At 38.9% G+C, this 19,162-nt stretch overlaps 1 protein-coding gene across 1 annotated transcript in view; it reads right to left on the bottom strand.

The window, feature by feature from the left end:
- The window catches only part of LOC127423509 (C-terminal-binding protein 2-like), a 60,613-nt gene extending 41,664 nt beyond the window's left edge, over positions 1-18,949 (bottom strand). The window contains exon 1 of the mRNA XM_051667880.1: positions 18,676-18,949. The gene's annotated coding sequence lies outside the window, so the exon portion shown is untranslated. The remainder of the gene's footprint in view (positions 1-18,675) is intronic.
- Between the last annotated feature and the right edge of the window lie 213 nt (positions 18,950-19,162).

Raw genomic sequence — 19,162 nt, 5'->3', positions numbered from 1 at the left:
TGTTTTTATGGTTGTTGTGTGGCACTGTTGTATAATACACAGCTGCTGTGAAGAAAATACAGCATTCATGGAGTGTCTAGAATAATCTGAATCTAGATGGGGGGGGGGTCATAAATTCTGGATGAATCAGTGAGCTGCTCGGATTGTAACACGGTTAACAAAAGCAACAAAAGCGGTGTTTGTGTATTGAGATGATTATAAACTCTCCACTGCGGCCCATCGGCCGACACAAGACCCTCAGGAAATCACTCGCCACACACAGTAAGAGATACAGAGAGGTTTTTATGAAACATGAAATGCAGAGTGACATTTAAATAGTCAGGAGTGATTTTGCACACTGCAATTTAAATCTGTGAAAGACACATTCTCTTGAAGACCTCTGTAAATGTCAGGTGCCGTCACACGCATCACTGAAAACGGCTCTTTCAGAAACTCTGCAGAGCAAATGAAGGATATTTATGTCCGTTTCCGCCTCTTTACCTTGACAGGAGAGTGACACAGCGAATGAAAGACTGAGTGCTGAATTTACATGACACAATTATATAAAAATATCTGCACATGAGCAGAGACCAGCCAATCACATTCTCTTCCCAGCTCTTAAAAACATCATGTGTTAGGGGTCTGAGTATCTCAGCGAGTATTGATGCTGACTATCACCCCTGGAGTCACGAGTTTGAATCCAGGGTGTGCTGAGTGACTCCAGCCAGGTCTCCTAAGCAACCAAATTGACCCGGTTGCTAGGGAGGGTAGAGTCACATGGGGTAACCTCCTCGTGGTTGTGATTAGTGGTTCTCGCTCTCAATGGGGCGTGTGGTAAGTTGTGTGTGGATCGTGGAGAGTAGCATGAGCCTCCACATGCTGTGAGTCTCCGTGGTGTCATGCACAACGAGTCACGTGATAAGATGCACGGATTGACGGTCTCAGAAGCGGAGGCAACTGAGACTTGTCCTCCACCACCCGGATTGAGGCGAGTAACTGCGCCACCATGAGGACCTACTAAGTAGTGGGAATTGGGCATTCCAAATTGGGAGAAAAGGGGATTAAAAAAAATAAATAAAAAATCTATAAATCACGTGTTCAGTCTTGAAGAACTCTCTCAGAACCACCAATTACAAGACTAACTATGGTGGTACCATGATTAGGGCTAGGCAAAAAAAAAAAAAAAATACAAAATTTTGTTTTTCAATTACTATAATTTTTATTTATACATTTTTTTTGGTCAATTTGATATTGCTTCTCAAAAGCCATGGATCGATATTTTACTCTATGTGTAACTCTCCACTACAATGAGAGGTAAATGTTCATTTGTCACCCACCAGTAATTGTGTGATCGTATAGTATAGTGGTGGAGTATTCAGCAACAAAGTCACTGCATGTGGAGAGTAAAAGTCGTTCCGTTTAATGTATGTCCAAAGACGAGATCCACGCGATCCATTTTTCATTGAAAAATGTCTCTTTTAATATCCTTTCTGTTCTTCACAGTCAGTTATTGATCAAAAGCAACAAAAGAATAAATATTTAATTGTAATCACACATAGCACAGATGAGATAAAGCCATTAAAGTATCTCTAGTTAACATGCGCTCATTTAACGATACTGTTTACAGAAATACCGGATTTCCTAAAAGAGACAGTCAATAAATCAATGTAAATACTTGTAAATAGTCTAATTATGCAAATAAACAATAAACGTTACAAAATATAATCTATGCAATATAATGTCATATTTATTGGTTTATTTTTAAAAGGTTAAAATGTGAACAAAATGATGAAAAACTCTTGGCCAAGACTACGATCAAAGAACATATTTCAAATCAGAAGTAAAATCTGACAACAATGGTATCATAAATTGTGATTACCTCAGATTACACTAAAAAAAACAAAATAAAAACAATGTACCACCTTGTATAGCTATTGCGAATGCGCGCTCTCGAGTTGATGGACAGGCGATGTTTGTATCTAAAAGTTGATTGGCTCTTTTACCTGTAAGGTCGGACTTCCTTTCTACATCTGTTGACCGTTCCTATTTCTCCCCTTTAATTTAAGTGGCTCATCTCTGCTAAATAGTCTCTAATTACATTCAACTTCCTACAGGGAAAAGTGCAATGGAATGCAGAGATGCAGGTGTGTGACATCACACAAACATGTTGGTACCCAGGGAGATTTAATTATGACTAAATAATATCAATGAGTCAAAGTTCCTACATTACATGATAAATCTTTTTAGCAAACATTTGCAAAGATATGTGTTCAAAACATGGTCAATTATAGGCTGTACTCTTATGATTATCGTAAACCTGTAGAACAAATGCTAGCATTGCAGCATCGTTTGTCAGTTTGGTTGCTATGAGACATCTCTTTTGACAAGCAAGGTACTGCTGAAAATTACAACGTAATCAACCTCAAAATTAAAAATAAGGCCTCTCGTTCACACATTTGAGTATAGTGGTCACTGAATTTAGAATTTAATGAAGTCACATCACGTATGATCATTATAGATCATCGTTTTCATGATCGATCACTGCTGTCACTTCTGAGTACTGGCGCCCATCCCTACATGATACATCCAAAAAACATGCTTTTACCAAGGTTCAATCCAGAAAATGTGGTATTACCAAGGTACACACACAAAAAACGCGGTTTTATCAAGGTTCAACCAAAAAACATGGCAATAATACCAAGGTAAGCCCATAAAACATGGTATTACCAAGGTACACCCAAAAAACATATTATTACCAATGTTCAACCAAAAACAACTTAGTATTACCAAGGATACCCCAAAAAACGTGATTTTACCAAGGTTCAACCAAAAAACATGGTATTAAGGTACACCCAAAAAAATTTGGTTTTACTAAGGTATGCCTAAAAAACGTTATATAACCAAGGATACCCCCACAAAATGTGGTATTACCAAGGAACACCTAAAAACACAGTATTACCGAGGTACACCCAAAAAATGTGGTATTACCAAGGAACACCTAAAAACATAGTATTACCGAGGTACACCCAAAAAATGTAGTATTACCAAGGTACATCCAAAAAAATGTGGTATTACCAAGGTACACCTAAAAACATAGTATTACCAAGGATACCCCCACAAAATGTGGTATTACCAAGGTGCACCTAAAAACATAGTATTACCAAGGATACCCCCACAAAATGTGGTATTACCAAGGAACACCTAAAAACATAGTATTACCGAGGTACACCCAAAAAATGTGGTTTTATCAAGGTGTGTGCAAAAAAAAACATGGTTTTACCAAGGTTCAACCAAAAACAACTTAGTATTACCAAGGATACCCCAAAAAACGTGGTTTTACCAAGGTTCAACCAAAAACAACTTAGCATTACCAAGGATACCCCAAAAAACGTGGTTTTACCAAGGTTCAACCAAAAAACATGGTATTAAGGTACACCCAAAAAAATTTGGTTTTACTAAGGTACGCCTAAAAAACGTTATATTACCAAGGTACATCCAAAAAACATAGCATTACAAAGGTATACACAAAAAAATTTGTATTACTATGGTACACCTAAAAAACTTTATATTACCAAGGATATCCCCAAAAATGTGGTATACTAAGGAACACCTAAAAACATAGTATTACCAAGGATACCCCCAAAAAACATGGTATTACAAAGGTACACCTAAAAACATAGTATTACCAAGGATACCCCCAAAAAACGTGGTATTACAAAGGTACACCTAAAAACATAGTATTACCAAGGTACACCCAAATAATTTGGTTTTACCAAGGTGTGTCCAAAAAAAACATGGTTTTACCAAGGTAACTTAGTATTACCAAGGATACCCCAAAAAACATGGTTTACCAAGGTACACCCCAAAAAAAACAATTTGTATTACCAAGGTACCACCAAAACATTTTATTACCATATTATGTCCAAAAAACGTGGTATTACTATGATATGTCCAAATAACATTGAGTTCCTGTCTCTCAAGACAGATTCAGATTGTCTCCACACACTTGTGTTTCTCTCCCTGTCTATCAGTGGTTTAATAACAATCACCCTCTCTCTCCTGCTGTGTGCAGATGTTTCATTGTGTTCAGTTTCTCAACACATTCAGACACACAGTCCTGCTGTCCTCCGTCACCCTGATCAGATGATTCAGTAACACTTTATATTCTCAAAGCTTGTGTTGCTGTGTGTTTACTGCAGACTTCAGTTATGAAATCAGGCACTGACAAATAAACATGAATGAAAATAAGATTTTCAGATTTCAGATTGAACTCGATTTCAGCCAGTGCGAAGAATAATTCAAACGGTGAGTGAACAGACTGTGTGTCTGACGGTCTGATCATGTAACTCAGATCTGACACGGCTGTACAGGCGGACACGGAACGGAGGTGTTGCCACAGATACGGTTGAGCGGCCATGCTCTCATTGTCGCAGCAAGGGGCTCTTATGTTCCTGCGCCGAGATTGAGGGGTCACCATCTGTCCAGACTGCACGGGCTGCAGGAGTGTGTGTGTGTGTGTGTGTGTGTGTGTGTGTGTGTGTGTGTGTGTGTGGATTCTACAGTAACTGACAGCGACCGGATTTCACAATCAAACAAACATTTATTCAGAGCTTGACAGAATACAGTATACAGCGAGTTTCCTCACAGACTGTGATATATTCAGTGTGTTTCACACTCAAATCCTGCAGGCTTTTGACACAAGACTTCAGCTGATCTGTGAGTTTGACCAATTCAAATACATACACTAAAGTCAAACACATACTCCACACAAATGCACAAAAATGAAGGCAACCAGCTTCAGAGCTTTTTTAAGTTCTCAACTTAAGGTCAAAATAGTTCAATTAAGTCCAACAAACTCAGAAATAACAGTGTTGTCTACACGTATAGCCAAGCATTGCATTTTTAAGTTAAAGGGGTCATGAAATGGAGAATCAAATTTTCCTTGATATTTAGACATATGAGGTAACTGTACTATAAAAACATACTGTAAGTTTCAGAACTCAAAACTTCCTCCCTAGTCTAAAAAGAACATTTATATTTACAACCCTGCTGAAACATGTCGTTTTGAAATCTGTGTGTTCGTGATTGCTCGTTTGTTTTTACACATTCCACACGTGTCATCGCACACTTGGCCCCGCCCATTTGCGCTCAGTTCGTTCACAGAGAGAGAGACAGAGGAGGACAGACAGGCCTTGTGTCTGTAACTATTCCTGAACACTAAAAGGGACCCATCGTGACTATTTTGAATTATTTTTGCACATAAACATGCACTAGACAGACGTCTTTGACCATTGTTATGTATCTGGCGCTGATTTTAAAAGATGCAGTGTCAAGTTACAACCTTGAAGAGGAGACGCCATTCGGTTTTATTCAACTGTTGTGCCTCCTGTTGTTTTGAGCATAAACTCATCCTGCAGGTGTTCTTTCACTAATCTACACTATTTTTAATTGTTGGTGTATGTAAACATGCACTAGATAGAGGTCTTTGACCGTTTTGAGAAAGAGTAAAAAGCATTAAAATATTTTTTAAATATTCAAATAATTAAGAAAAGTAAATCTGTTAAATAGATCTGAACGTTTTTAATTCCCTTTCAGCTTTTTATATTACAGTTATTTTCAAAGATCAGAGCAAATCACATTGCATTACTACTATTAAATACTTCAACTGATTATATCTTTTTTTCTTTAAAACATTGTTAGTAATTTTTATTTAATAGAATTTAATTATTAATTAAATTTAATCTATGCAATTTTTGGCTGTTCAGCACTTTGGGTCAACTTCTGTTGTTTTAAATGTGCTTTAGAAATAAACTTGACTATGCCTGTTAATTTGTATTTTTAACTATAACCACAACTAGAAGTTGGATGAGATATCTGCTTCTGTGAGAGTGCAGATGTCAGCTTCTGTCCTCATCAGAATCGGTTTAAATAGCGGGGTTGTTGCTTCAGAAATGTATCAAGCACCTCGTATGCATGGTTTCATCTGTTTGCTCTGCGACTTTAAGTCTAAGTTCGCTTGACCCCGTCATAAACGCTACAGTGGATTTCAAACCCGAGTCATCATGTGTGCGCAATGTCCCCATGAGCGAGAGACCGGCAATGAGTAACAGCCAAAGAAATGGAGAGATACACCTAGTCTGCAAACAGCTGTGTTTGTGCGCTTGGCTTTAGTGTATGAGCGTCTAACGGGCGTATTTGTTTCTAGTGTCTCTGGCATGCACCACTGTGCAGCTGTGGTTTAAACTGATCTCAGAATCGATTCTGAATGTTTTGAGAATTGTTTCAGAATCGTTGGGGAAAGAATTGCGATGCATCACTGAAACGATTTTTTCTCCCACCCCTAATTGCTTGTGAACCAGTCATAAAACGATTCAAGCTTTGCAAAGGAACTGTTATTGAAGGATGGTGCAGTTAATAACACTTGGCCCCGATGCAAAACAGTAAGTAAACCATTTAAATCATGAATATGTCAAATGTCATGACTGTTTCATGCTCTGCGTTAACAGCTGTGCTTGAGATGAACAGTTCAGTATATTCAGATGCAATGTGTTGGATGTGCATTATATGTAAACCCTGAAATTTAGTTTTATAATGTTGTGGAGCTTGTTCATTCTCTTCCGACTGAATTTCAAATATGGCTGTATTTGAGGGGCTGCACGATGTTAGCCATTCATAACAGTGGGCATTTACATTGAAGTTTTAAGTAGGCGCTTAGACCAAAACCGAGCGTTTCAGACAGAGGGTTAAAAACAGCATGGAAAATGATCATATATTACTAAATTATGACTGAAAAAATATCTTTCCAAGAACATTCAGTAGACATCACGAGTTGTGGAAAATCAGATGTGATCTAGGAGCCATTGAAGAGATGTAAATCTGTCCCTCACAGCCTCGTTGTCATTCCCATTAAAAATCAAAGATGGCACTACTGGGAATGTTCTGTGAAGGTCTATCTTAATATAGAGAATATTTTGTTAGCCTACTGTATACTTGTTTTAAAGTCTTATTAAAAAAGCTTTTTAATATAAGCCTTTTAAACTTTTTAATTTTTTTGTCAGCACAAACTAGGCAAAGTGGGAAGAGGAAAATTCAATTAATAGTGACAATGTGCAGAAAGTTTCAATATATCCAGTTATGACAGAGATCCTGATCAAATCTGACATGATCAGTATCGGGATCAGAGGATTAGGTGGCAAGAAAATTGGTGATCGGTATCAGCTGTAAAAACCATGATCGGAGCATTCCTACTTAGCATAAATATAGTGTTTTCCTGGTTCTGAAAATTTAGTCAAGACTTCCATTGCCACTAAACTGTCACCACAATAACACTTATTTGGGCAAACATAGAAAGTAGTGTATGTGATCACGGAGTATCATTACAACAAAAACAACAATATATTTATTAGTGATGAAAATTCTTGACCAAAACCGAAAATTCTGGACACACTGGCCCGAAAACTCAAAATTATAATTTTTAATTAGACTCTGTCTAATTAAATTAAAAATGTTATTATTAGAAATGCACCAAAACCACTTTTTCTATAACTACACATTTAATTATAAATATGCCATTTTTGGGGATTAAGATTTACACTTGGTATTGGAGGAGGGGGTGTGGGATAGGATTCTAAAAAAATGTCAAGTCTGCATCTAGAGGGGGTCTGGGTAGCTCAGTGGTAAAATACGCTGGCTACCACCCCTGAAGTTCACTAGTCCACGAGTTCGAATTCAGGGCGTGCTGAGTGACTCCAGTCAGGTCTCCTAAGCAACCAAATTGGTCCGGTTGCTAGGGAGGGTAGAGTCACATGGGGTAACCTCCTCGTGGTCGCTATAATGTGGTTTGTTCTCGGTGGGGCGCATGGTGAGTTGAGCGTGGTTGCCGCGGTGGATGGCGTGAAGCCTCCACACGCGCTATGTCTCCGTGGCAACGCGCTCAACAAGCCACGTGATAAGATGCGCGGATTGACGGTCTCAGACGCGGAGGCAACTGAGATTCATCCTCCACCACCCGGATTGAGGCGAGTCACTACGCGACCACGAGGACTTAGAGCACATTGGGAATTGGGCATTCCAAATTGGGAGAAAAAAGGGGAAAAATCCCCCCAAAAAATAAAATAAAATAAAAGTCTGCATCTAGAGATGTAAGGGTGCACCAGATGCAATTTAAGATTTTACATTGAGTCTATTGGACTCCCTCTAGATTGTATAGGCTTGATCTTAAAGACACACCCACCGGCTGGCAATGCCAATCAGTAGATGGAGACACAACCCATGTCTTTTGGGGGTGTGTTAAGATCCAAGAAATTTGGTTGAAGGTTCAGAGTTGTTTGTGTGACGTTTTGAGCACTCAAATTTTACTTTGCCCCAGACTCTGTATTTTGGGCGATGGGACGGTCATAAATTTGGGGGATAAACATATAAAAAATTGGGTTCTGACCAGTGTTATGATTGGCGATTATTTTAAGTGTTTGGAAGTCGGACGGAGCGCCATCATTCCTCGAGTGGTGTGCAGAGATGGGGAGGGTGGCAGCTTTTGAGGAGGTGGCAGGTAGAAGGCTGGGGTTTGGGGACTTGTCAGGAAATGGGGTAATTATTTAGCATTTTTGGGGGGCTCACGGAGAGGGGATGGGGTGAGAGAAGTCTAGTTTAATTATGTTTATTATATATTTAATTTTTCTTTTTTTGTGTGTGTGTGTATTATTATATTTGACCACAGGGGTGTTCGTTGGGGGTCAGGGTGGGGTTGGTAATTGGGGAGGGATGTTAGTGGGGGTTAAATGTTAAATGTTGATTTGATGTGTATGTGTTGTGTTTTACTCTTGTGTACTTTTGAATCAATAAAAATTGTTAATGACAAAATATGCCATTTTCGGCCTGTACATCCCTAATATCAGTAATTTTTATTAGATTTAATCTGACATCTGTGATGCTCTGTTGTGCAGCACTTTCTTGGACAAAATAACTCCAATGTTGTATTTTGGATTGTGCTGTGAGGTTCTGTATAAAATCACTTTATTTGATCAAATGAAATCAATGTTATGTTGAAAATTAAATGATTCTATTTTCATTTGATTTAAGTTTTAATACTTAATTAGACACCAATTGAATTAAACTGTCAAACAACAGAATTCCGAAAAAATAACATGGAACACATGGAATTTGTGAAAGAATAAATTATATTTCTAGGGCTCTAAATAAGCGCAGCTGATGCACACGAACATAGCCTATCTTGCCTACAACAAGCAATTGGGGAAAAATACATATTGTCATAATAAATGTATAATATACATAGTACATATTGTCATTTTGCGAAATTGTTGCCACAGTCACGTCATTTCCATGAGATCAGGTTGCTTTCTCTAGTGGATTCTGCTGATCTGAGGTCAGGCCAGTGTTTGCTCTGAAATCCCCATCATGAATTAACCGTAACGCAAGCGTGCAGCATTAACCTTGAGACTGATCTAAACTCCTGCACGTTCAGAGGAATAAAAGAGTGCATGTTTCACACTGACAGCCACACAAAACCTGAAGGATGAAGTAATTAAATATACTCTTTCCCCGCTGATTATATGTAGTAATTGCATTTCTCTTAACACTGCTGTCATACGGCCGTTCACAATAGAGTTTTTGTTCTATTACATCCCACTAGAGACTCTCACTTTATGATCATATTTTTGCCTTTGAAACATCCTTGGAAGATTATGTGAATACAAATTCTTGAGTACATAATTAACGAGTTCAATTAAAGTTGGATGACGGTAATACTAGGTGTTATCACAGACTCACACCAGTGCTGCTTTAAAAGAGACACACTCACATGAGTAATGATGCCTCGAGTTGTTCCTGGCAGGCTCCATATTGTTAGGATTAGGATTGGGGTTAGGGCATCTGCTGCCTGCCAGGAACAATTCCAGGCACCTTTGTATAATGGTCGACGCACAGCATGGCCATGTTACACCTGGTATTAAGATCCATCTCAGATGATCTGATCACAAGTGCTCAGTCTAAAACATTTTGTGATCGGATCACTCAAACGACGCGAACAACTGTTTCCTCATCAAAAATGTTGTAATCCTTAAGAAATGAATGGTCATTTTCATATCAGTACATTTATAACAGCTGTTTTATGAGGTCATAAAAATTAGAAATCTTTAAAAAAAAAAAAAATCTAGTTTAAAACACAAATATGTAAAGTTTGAAGAAATGTAATCTGTGTCCAAATTTGGTTTCATACATTTTTGAAAAACATTTATAGCATTTTCTACAAAAAAAAAAAGAGCTTAATTGGTAGAGCATGGCGCTCACAACGCCAAGATCACATGGGTTCGATTCCCAGGGAACACACAAACTGATAAAATGCATACGTGAATGCACTGTAAGTCGCTCTGCCAAATGCATTAATGTAAATATATAAAATCAAGTAAAATGAATTAAAATACTTTCCTTGGACCTTGAATACATGAGAGCCTGCACAAATGTTGTTGTTTTTTTTGAGTGAAGAATAACTACACGACTTTGATTTTGTGGATTTTCAAATACTATTTTAAGACAATTGTTTTACTGTTTTTTTAAAGAAATGATAAAATATTATTCTGCACTACTCATGAAAACTGACACCTGCCGAATTGACTACTGCCACAGCCTCTCATCAAACATGTAGCTTGAAACTGTGGTATGTCAATGTAACAAGGTTACTAGTTTCATGGGAAAGGAGGTGGCGGGAACCGGCTGAACGGTCAAAATAATATTTAATGAAACAAAAAGACACAGAACTCAAACGCACACACTGCAGCTGCATGTGGCTCTCTCTCTCTTGAACTGCCACATCCCGATGCACTTATCCCTCTGCTCGGCTGATTAGCCCGATTGGATTGTGACTACGCATGCCCGACCCCGCCCTCCTCCTCGTCACACTCCTCCCTCCTTTGCCTCAGGCCGGGGAACCCCCGGCATGACGTACATCCACCCCACTTCCGGCCCCGCCTGCCTCTCTAGAGCTAGGGAGGGGGACGAGGGGAGGGAAAAACAAAAACAAAAAAAGAGGAGAGGGAAAGGGCAAGGCAGAGCGACAGTGAGAGATGGTGGACGACAGCTGCTCCTTCCCGGGCGGACCGGAGCAAGTCCTCCGACCCCTGGTGGATGGAACACCACTTTGCGTTTTGGCGGCCGGTAGGGAGCACTTCCACCCCTAGCAGCAGCTCCACCACTCCAGACGGCCGACAGTGAGCCCTTCCTCCCCTCGCGGATGGCGGCCATTACTCCGCATCCAGGCGGCCGGCAGCGACTGCTCATTTGTGTGGATGGCAGTGGCGAGGACTCCACGACAGCGCATCCCTCCTTCCTTCTCGGGCTTCGGCACCAATGTAACAAGGTTCAAATGGGAAAGGAGGAGGCGGGAACCGGCTGAACAGTCAAAGCAATATTTAATAAAACAAAAAGACACATGCATACATGGCAGCTGCATGTGGCTCTGTCTCTCTCAAACTGCCGCATCCTGCTGCACTTATCGCTTATCCCACTGTTCATTTTTATTATTTGTTATGCTTATATTACATGTGTTCATTTCTCAAAACGCATGAATAAATAGGCTCTTCCCCAGATTTCTACTAACCCTAGCTCTGTAACCAGTGGAATCTCAAACTCAAATATTTTACAGCAGAATGCGACTATAGAGGACGTACTTCTGTGAAAATTTCAGGTTCCTATCTGGTCCCCCACCTGAAATAATCAATTCGGAAGTGAGGGGAATTAAAAAAACAAATTGCACTTTCTTGCCCCCTTAAAAAAGAAATAAGAGAAGTCTCAAACCTGAAATGTTCTGCATGCACACTATACTTACCTAGGTACCCCCTAAAAAACATTAGGACTGAGACTTGAACCCTTCCCATTATAAACTGACCCTAAAAGTGCAACTTTGAGCAATCTTGAGCATTACATTAGGACTTATAGGAATAGTTCACCCAAAAATGAAAATTTGCTGATGATTTACTCACCCACAGGCCATCCAAGATGTATCTGAGTTTCTTTCTTCATCAAAACAGAATTTAAGATTTGTAGGATTTCATTTCAGGCCTCCTCCTCTAAACAATGCAAGTGAATGCAAAAAAAGTTATTTTTAGAAACAAAACAATACTTATATACTTTTTAACTACAAATGTTCGCTTCCGTACATCTCTGTGACGTGCGCTCATGAGAGGGATGACGTAAGCTCGTTGGTAAGGTCACGCGTCATGTGGAGGAGGAGTCAGGAAGCGTGTCATTGTTTACAAGAGAAACTTGCACAGACCAAGCGCCGTTCACAAACCAAAACAGTCCAAAACTATTTCAAAAACGATGTCGGAGGATTTTGATTTTAGAAGAGATGGAGTTTTTCACCCAACTCTACCTATTTGAGCCCGAATCCACCGATGAGGAACTGAGGGAGATGGAGGAGGCTGCAGCAGCAGCGCAATCACGAGTCTCATGGAGGCAGAGATCTATGGACACATGGTGGTGCACATGTAGTACATGCCAGCCAATGCCAACAGAGAGCCACGACTGGACCATAGCAATCCCACCATTGTAAACAATTAGCGAGGCAGCCGGTGAGAACACTCCTAGTCCTAGCTGCATTACCGAACATAATGGTTTTCCACCATTACTGAGCCCCAGCGTTTTTAGAGGTGTTTTTCAGTTTGCCACAAATAAACTGGAAGCGCCATCCGAGGCCAGAAGGACCCAATGGCACCCTATCAGTACAGTAAGTATCATGTTTTGTTTGTTACTATAGCTACTATATAGAAATATATAGACTATATGACAAAGTTCACACATACCTGAGTTCGCTGGAAAAATAGCACGGGCACAGACGATGAATTCAGACATTGAGCCTTGTTTCTTTCGATGGTCTGAAATCCTCAGACGTAAAATGTTCTCTGCACACCCTCCGATATTTGAGAGAATGTAGGGGTGTACTGATATCCAGGTTCAGTGCGATAAGCCAGAGCTTCAGTCGATCATGATCATGTATAGGCAATCAATGAAAAGTTAATATTTTTCCCGGCGTGCATTTTCTTTGGGGTTTCTGAAGGTTGAAGCATCCAGAATACACATGCCAAACGACCATTATGACCAATACATTTATACAAATACAAATCTACAGCAAAGACAATTAAACTTTTGTACAGCGCTCCTCTTCTAAAATCAAAATCCTCTGACATAGTGTTTGAAATCATTTTGGACTGTTTTGGTTTGTGAACGGCACTCGGTCTGTGCAAGTTTCTCTTGTAAACAATGACGTGCTTCCTGACTCCTCCTCCACGTGACACGTGACCTTACCAATGAGCTTACATCAGCGCGTCACAGAGATGTACAGAAGCGAACATTTGTAGTTAAAAAGTATATAAGCATTGTTTTGTTTCTAAAAATAATCAATCGTTTGGGTTCAGAAGAAATTTATTTGTCGACTGGAGTCGTGTGGATTATATTGATGCACCTAAATATGCATTTTTGACCATCAAAATATGGAGTACATTCACTTGCATTGTTTAGAGGAGGAGGCCTGAAATGAAATCCTAAAAATCTTAAATTCTGTTTTGATGAAGAAAGAAACTCAGATACATCTTGGATGGCCTGAGGATGAGTAAATCATCAGCAAATTTTCATTTTTGGGTGAACTATTCCTTTAAGGTCTAAGTGGAACAAGAATGTGAAAATGTTTATATATGTACCTTGTAATGTGCTCTATAGATCAGTTTTTGTTTCAAGGAGCTAGCACTATCCTGAGCCGAGTTATTGAGGTTTCTGTAAACAGCTGTATAACCAAAATGTGTCGTGTGCCATGACACAAAGATGGCCGTTGTGGTTAAACCAGGTAAAATAAAAATTAAAAACTGGTGGTTTTGCAATATCAATAAATAGAAGTAATCACTCCAAAAAAAAACTGGAAAATTTAAAATGGTCAAGCAACCTGTATTGGACCACTTGAGATGGATTAACACTATGAACAATGAATTTCTACTAGAGGTCGACCGATGGTGGATTTTGCAGATACCGATATCTAATGTGGTGGAAAAATCTCTTAAAAAAATAAAAGAAGATTTTCCTTACTATGATGGGCACAGACACAGGGGCTACAAGAGTCCAAAATGAATAAAATCCCAGATGCAATTTATTGTTCAACCAAAACCTCAATAATAACCAGAACATTTTTATTTAGCACTTTAACTCCAAACAAGCCCGAAATACACCGGGACTCTTATTTTGAAATGACAGAGACTTTTCTCCATTACAATGCTCTACATACAAGTAATCAGCTTTTTATAGACTATGAATTCACCATATAAAAGAGTTTGTATTTATATTATTATTCACAAGACATGAAGTTGAAGACACGACGTGCTGACGGGGGACGTGTCCATATCTTACTTCAATTTAGAACACTTGATTATCTAACCAAAATAACAAAATATGCATTGAAGTGAGGATAAAAATATGGATCAGTATTGTCAATGATGACAATTTAGATACAGCAAATCCCCATGAGGTGTCATTGTTTTTTATTTCACCTCTACAGGCCGTTGTTGTACTGTTCAACCAATGCGTTCTAACAGTAGAACCCTCCACCGCCAACTATCGGCATAGATTAATCGGTAAAACCAATATATATTGGTCTACCTCTGATTTCTACAATGGTAACGGAAAACTATTGTGTTTGATGCTGCATCCACGCCACTAGGTGTCAGTGTAAGTCCAAAACGACATGTTTAAAAAACTACTGAGTGCAGCTTTAATGTTAATAACAGCTTGAGCTTCACATGGGAAAATAACTAAATCACACAATCTTCAGCCTCAACACATACAAACTTCAGTGTGTTACAGTCACAAGTGTTCCCTAACATTAACAGTTTCTTTCAAATCCAGAGCCCACTTCTGTCTTCTATTAGAACGAGTTTTAGTAACTCTGTTTACTCTCACACACGTTTGTGACACGATTCACTAACTCACTCGACTACACAACCAGACAAATGAAGACCAAAAAAAAACCTTCAAGCTTTTAAAAACACTTGAACTCTCATCATCATCAGTTCTCTTTGGTTCATCATACTGACTCACATGTGAGGTTGATTTTCAGATCATTTGATCTAATATTTAATCATTTTAAAAATGTTGCAAATGTATGTAGTTAATGAGAATCCTTAAAATGATCACATTTATTCTGAGACAAAATACGTATGTCATTTTCAGTTTTGTTCAAGGTGATTACATCAAAGTTTTTTTTATTTATTTTTTTCTCCCCAATTTGGAATGCTCAATTCCCAATGCGCTCTAAGTCCTTGTGGTGGCGTAGTGACTCGCCTCAATCTGGGTGGAGGAGGACGAATCTCAGTTGCCTCCGCGTCTGAGACCGTCAATCCGCGCATCTTATCACGTGGCTTGTTGAGCGCGTTACCACGGAGACATAGCGTGTGTGGAGGCTTCACGCTATTCTCCGCGGCATCCACGCACAACTCGCCACACGCCCCACCGAGAGCGAGAACCACATTATAGCGACCACGAGGAGGTTACCCCATGTGACTCTACCCTCCCTAGCAACTGGGCCAATTTGGTTGCTTAGGAGACCTGGCTGGAGTCACTCAGCACGCCCTGGATTCAAACTCACAACTCCAAGTGGGGTAGTCAGCGTCAGTACTCACTGAGCTACCCAGACTCCCCTAAATCAAAAGTTTTTTTAATAACTTTTTAAAAACTCAGTTTTTATAGATTCATACTGGAGATGTTATAAAATGCCAAATGTGTTTGAAATTAACAGGAAATGGTTAAATATTTTCTGAAGTGGAACTACTTTGAATAATATCTTAATTTGTTACAAAGAAAAAAAAAAAGAAAGCATCTTGTGGTCTAAAAATATTTGCATTAGTTGACAAATTTTGCCCCTATATTGACATGAAATTATTAAAACCCCCAAGTGAGGGATACAATTCTCCCTTGTCAAACTTCTTTTTTCTTTACTTAATTCTAATCAAAACAACCTTTGTTTATTATTTCTTTTCACACAAATGATGTTGCTCCATCAATACTCAATAAAAATTATTTTTTATATTTTTAAGCTAATTCTCCTTAATGTGTGCTTTTAGTCCTGTTGTACCCTACTGTGGCAGAACGACATGGCAAAGTGATATCAGATGGTAAACTGTGTAATTTGATATATCCTGTGGTGCTGAATCATTTCCATACACATATATCACTGTATTTAGCTTACATTATACTCAATATTACTTCAAAAAATACCATGGTACATGTCCAAAAAAACAAAACAAAAATGGTAGTACTATGGTACTTCTGACACTTTGTTTGGTTTGTGACAGTGACAATAAATGAATGAAATAGCACATTTATAGTACATGGCTCATTCTGTAATTGGGGGTACATTTCATGTCAACAAATAAAAGTGCTTTCTCAATAAAACAACTATTGATTTAAGTTCATATATTTCTTCAATGTAACATTTCTACCAGCTGCAAAGCTTAAGCATTAAACTCCTTTCTGATATAAGGGAAAGGATGTTTTCTCTCGTGAGTTTGTCAACTATGTTACATACAAACTGCATGTCATTACATGCTATACTTCAAGTAACACACGTAATTAATGTTTCTTTTGTCTATTCTGCCATATGTGCAGTAATGCTTTTCAAATCATTTAGAACATTTTATGTTTTTGCAGATATTTATGTGATATTTTCAGCATGGTCACTAGTCATAAATCTTCCTTAAATATAATTTTGGTAGTTTTAAGAGATGTGATGCAAAACTCTGACCTTTGTGGATGTAAAATATAACTTGAAGGATATCAGAAGCAGGATTCCTATTATTTGACATGTTAAAAAAAAAATCAGATGTAACAGTTGAAGATGAAAGTAACAGTTGGAAAATCAATATCCTGCTTTTATTTTAATTTTTCACAAAACACACCACTGACACCATTCACATACGAAGATCTGTTTTAACTTGCAAAGGAACAATATGTAGTTAATTTTGGGATACACCATTTTTGAGTTGCAGGTGGTGTTTATTTAGTAACAGAGTTGACAGAACTATTGTGGACATGAATACAATAAGATATTTTCTTTATTAAAATGTCAAACTCAATCTAAAAAATACTATTTTTTCTGAAGTGTTTAGAATTTAAAAAAGAAATTAAATATAGATAATGTTGACTTTAACATTTTGTATTCATTATTTTGAACTTAAGACCCTCTCACTTCACGGATAATGCAAAAAACTGTCAATTAAGAGACATCATGACAATTTCAAGCAAAATGAAACATGGGGTGCACAACATATTTGTGTGACATTATAACATGCTTTCTCTTAATGGATAAAATGGGATATTTCTGAAGAAAATGGTTAGAAAATATATAATTATCATCAATGGACATTGAATGTACCCTAAATTATAGAATGAGCCATATGATAATGGTCAGTATACCGCTAATTAAGATCTCAATGCACATTAAACTGCTCTGAATAAATTAATAATAATTAGATAATAATGTAAGAACACCTTACCTGAAAAAACAACAATATCTGGAGATTAAAAACCTGTACATTTACATCAGAGTAATGGTACATTTACACTGTTTTAAACACACAAATACACTCTCTCTCACACACACACTCACACACACACACCCATACTCACTCACACACACACATATATATACACACACATACACACACACGCATACACTCTCACACACACACACACTCACATACACACATGCATACATACACACACACACACACACACACGCATGCATACATACACACACACACACACACACACGCATGCATACATATACACACACACACACACACGCATGCATACATATACACACACACACACACACGCATGCATACATATACACACACACACACACACACGCATGCACACATATACACACACACACACACGCATGCATACATATACACACACACACACACGCATGCATACATATACACACACACACACACACACACACGCATGCATACATACACACACACACACACACGCATGCATACATACACACACACACACACACACACACGCATGCATACATACACACACACACACACACACACACACGCATGCATACATACACACACACACACACACACACACGCATGCATACATACACACACACACACACACACGCATGCATACATACACACACACACACACACACACACACACACGCATGCATACATATACACACACACACGCATGCATACATATACATACACACACACACACACACACACACACACGCATGCATGCATACATATACATACACACACACACACACACACACACACACGCATGCATGCATACATACACACACACACACACACACACGCATGCATACATATACACACACACACGCATGCATACATATACATATACACACACACACACACACACACACACACACGCATGCATGCATACATATACATACACACACACACACACACACACACGCATGCATGCATACATACACACACACACACGCATGCATGCATGCATACACACACACACACACACACACGCATGCATGCATGCATACATACATACACACACACTCACACACAATTATACTCGACCAGACTGGATTAGACCCACCGGTGAGTCCGAATCAGTCCGGTTCTGTGTGAATCTCACCGTTAATCGCTGATGTCAGACAGTCTGCTGTAGTTTACGAGCTCATCCTCCACAGATCTGCGTCCTGTTCCAAAGTCTTTAAACAGCACCCAAAAACTTCCTCGTCTTCATCATTATCAGAAAAGAAATCCCACCGAACTGAACTGAAGCGGCTCCAGTAACCGGACCGAGCGAGAGCGCGCGGACTATGAAGAGCGTGAATGTGCTCGCGCTACAGCAGGAGGAAATGCGCACGTGTTTTCCTCTCTTTCCCCTTCTGTTTCCTCACTCTTTTTCCACACACACACACACACACACACACACACTCATACGACACACACACTAAACACACACTCACACGACATACACACACACTACACACACACTAAACACACACTCACACACACATGCCAAACACACACTCATACGACACACACACACACTAAACACACACTCACACGACACACACACCAAACACACACGACACACACACATGCCAAACACACAC

This window comes from Myxocyprinus asiaticus, chromosome 32 (genome assembly GCF_019703515.2).
Source record: "Myxocyprinus asiaticus isolate MX2 ecotype Aquarium Trade chromosome 32, UBuf_Myxa_2, whole genome shotgun sequence".
Lineage (NCBI taxonomy): Eukaryota > Metazoa > Chordata > Actinopteri > Cypriniformes > Catostomidae > Myxocyprinus > Myxocyprinus asiaticus.
The sequence above is the reverse complement of the archived record's forward strand: the minus strand, read 5'-3'. Positions and strand labels throughout refer to the sequence as shown.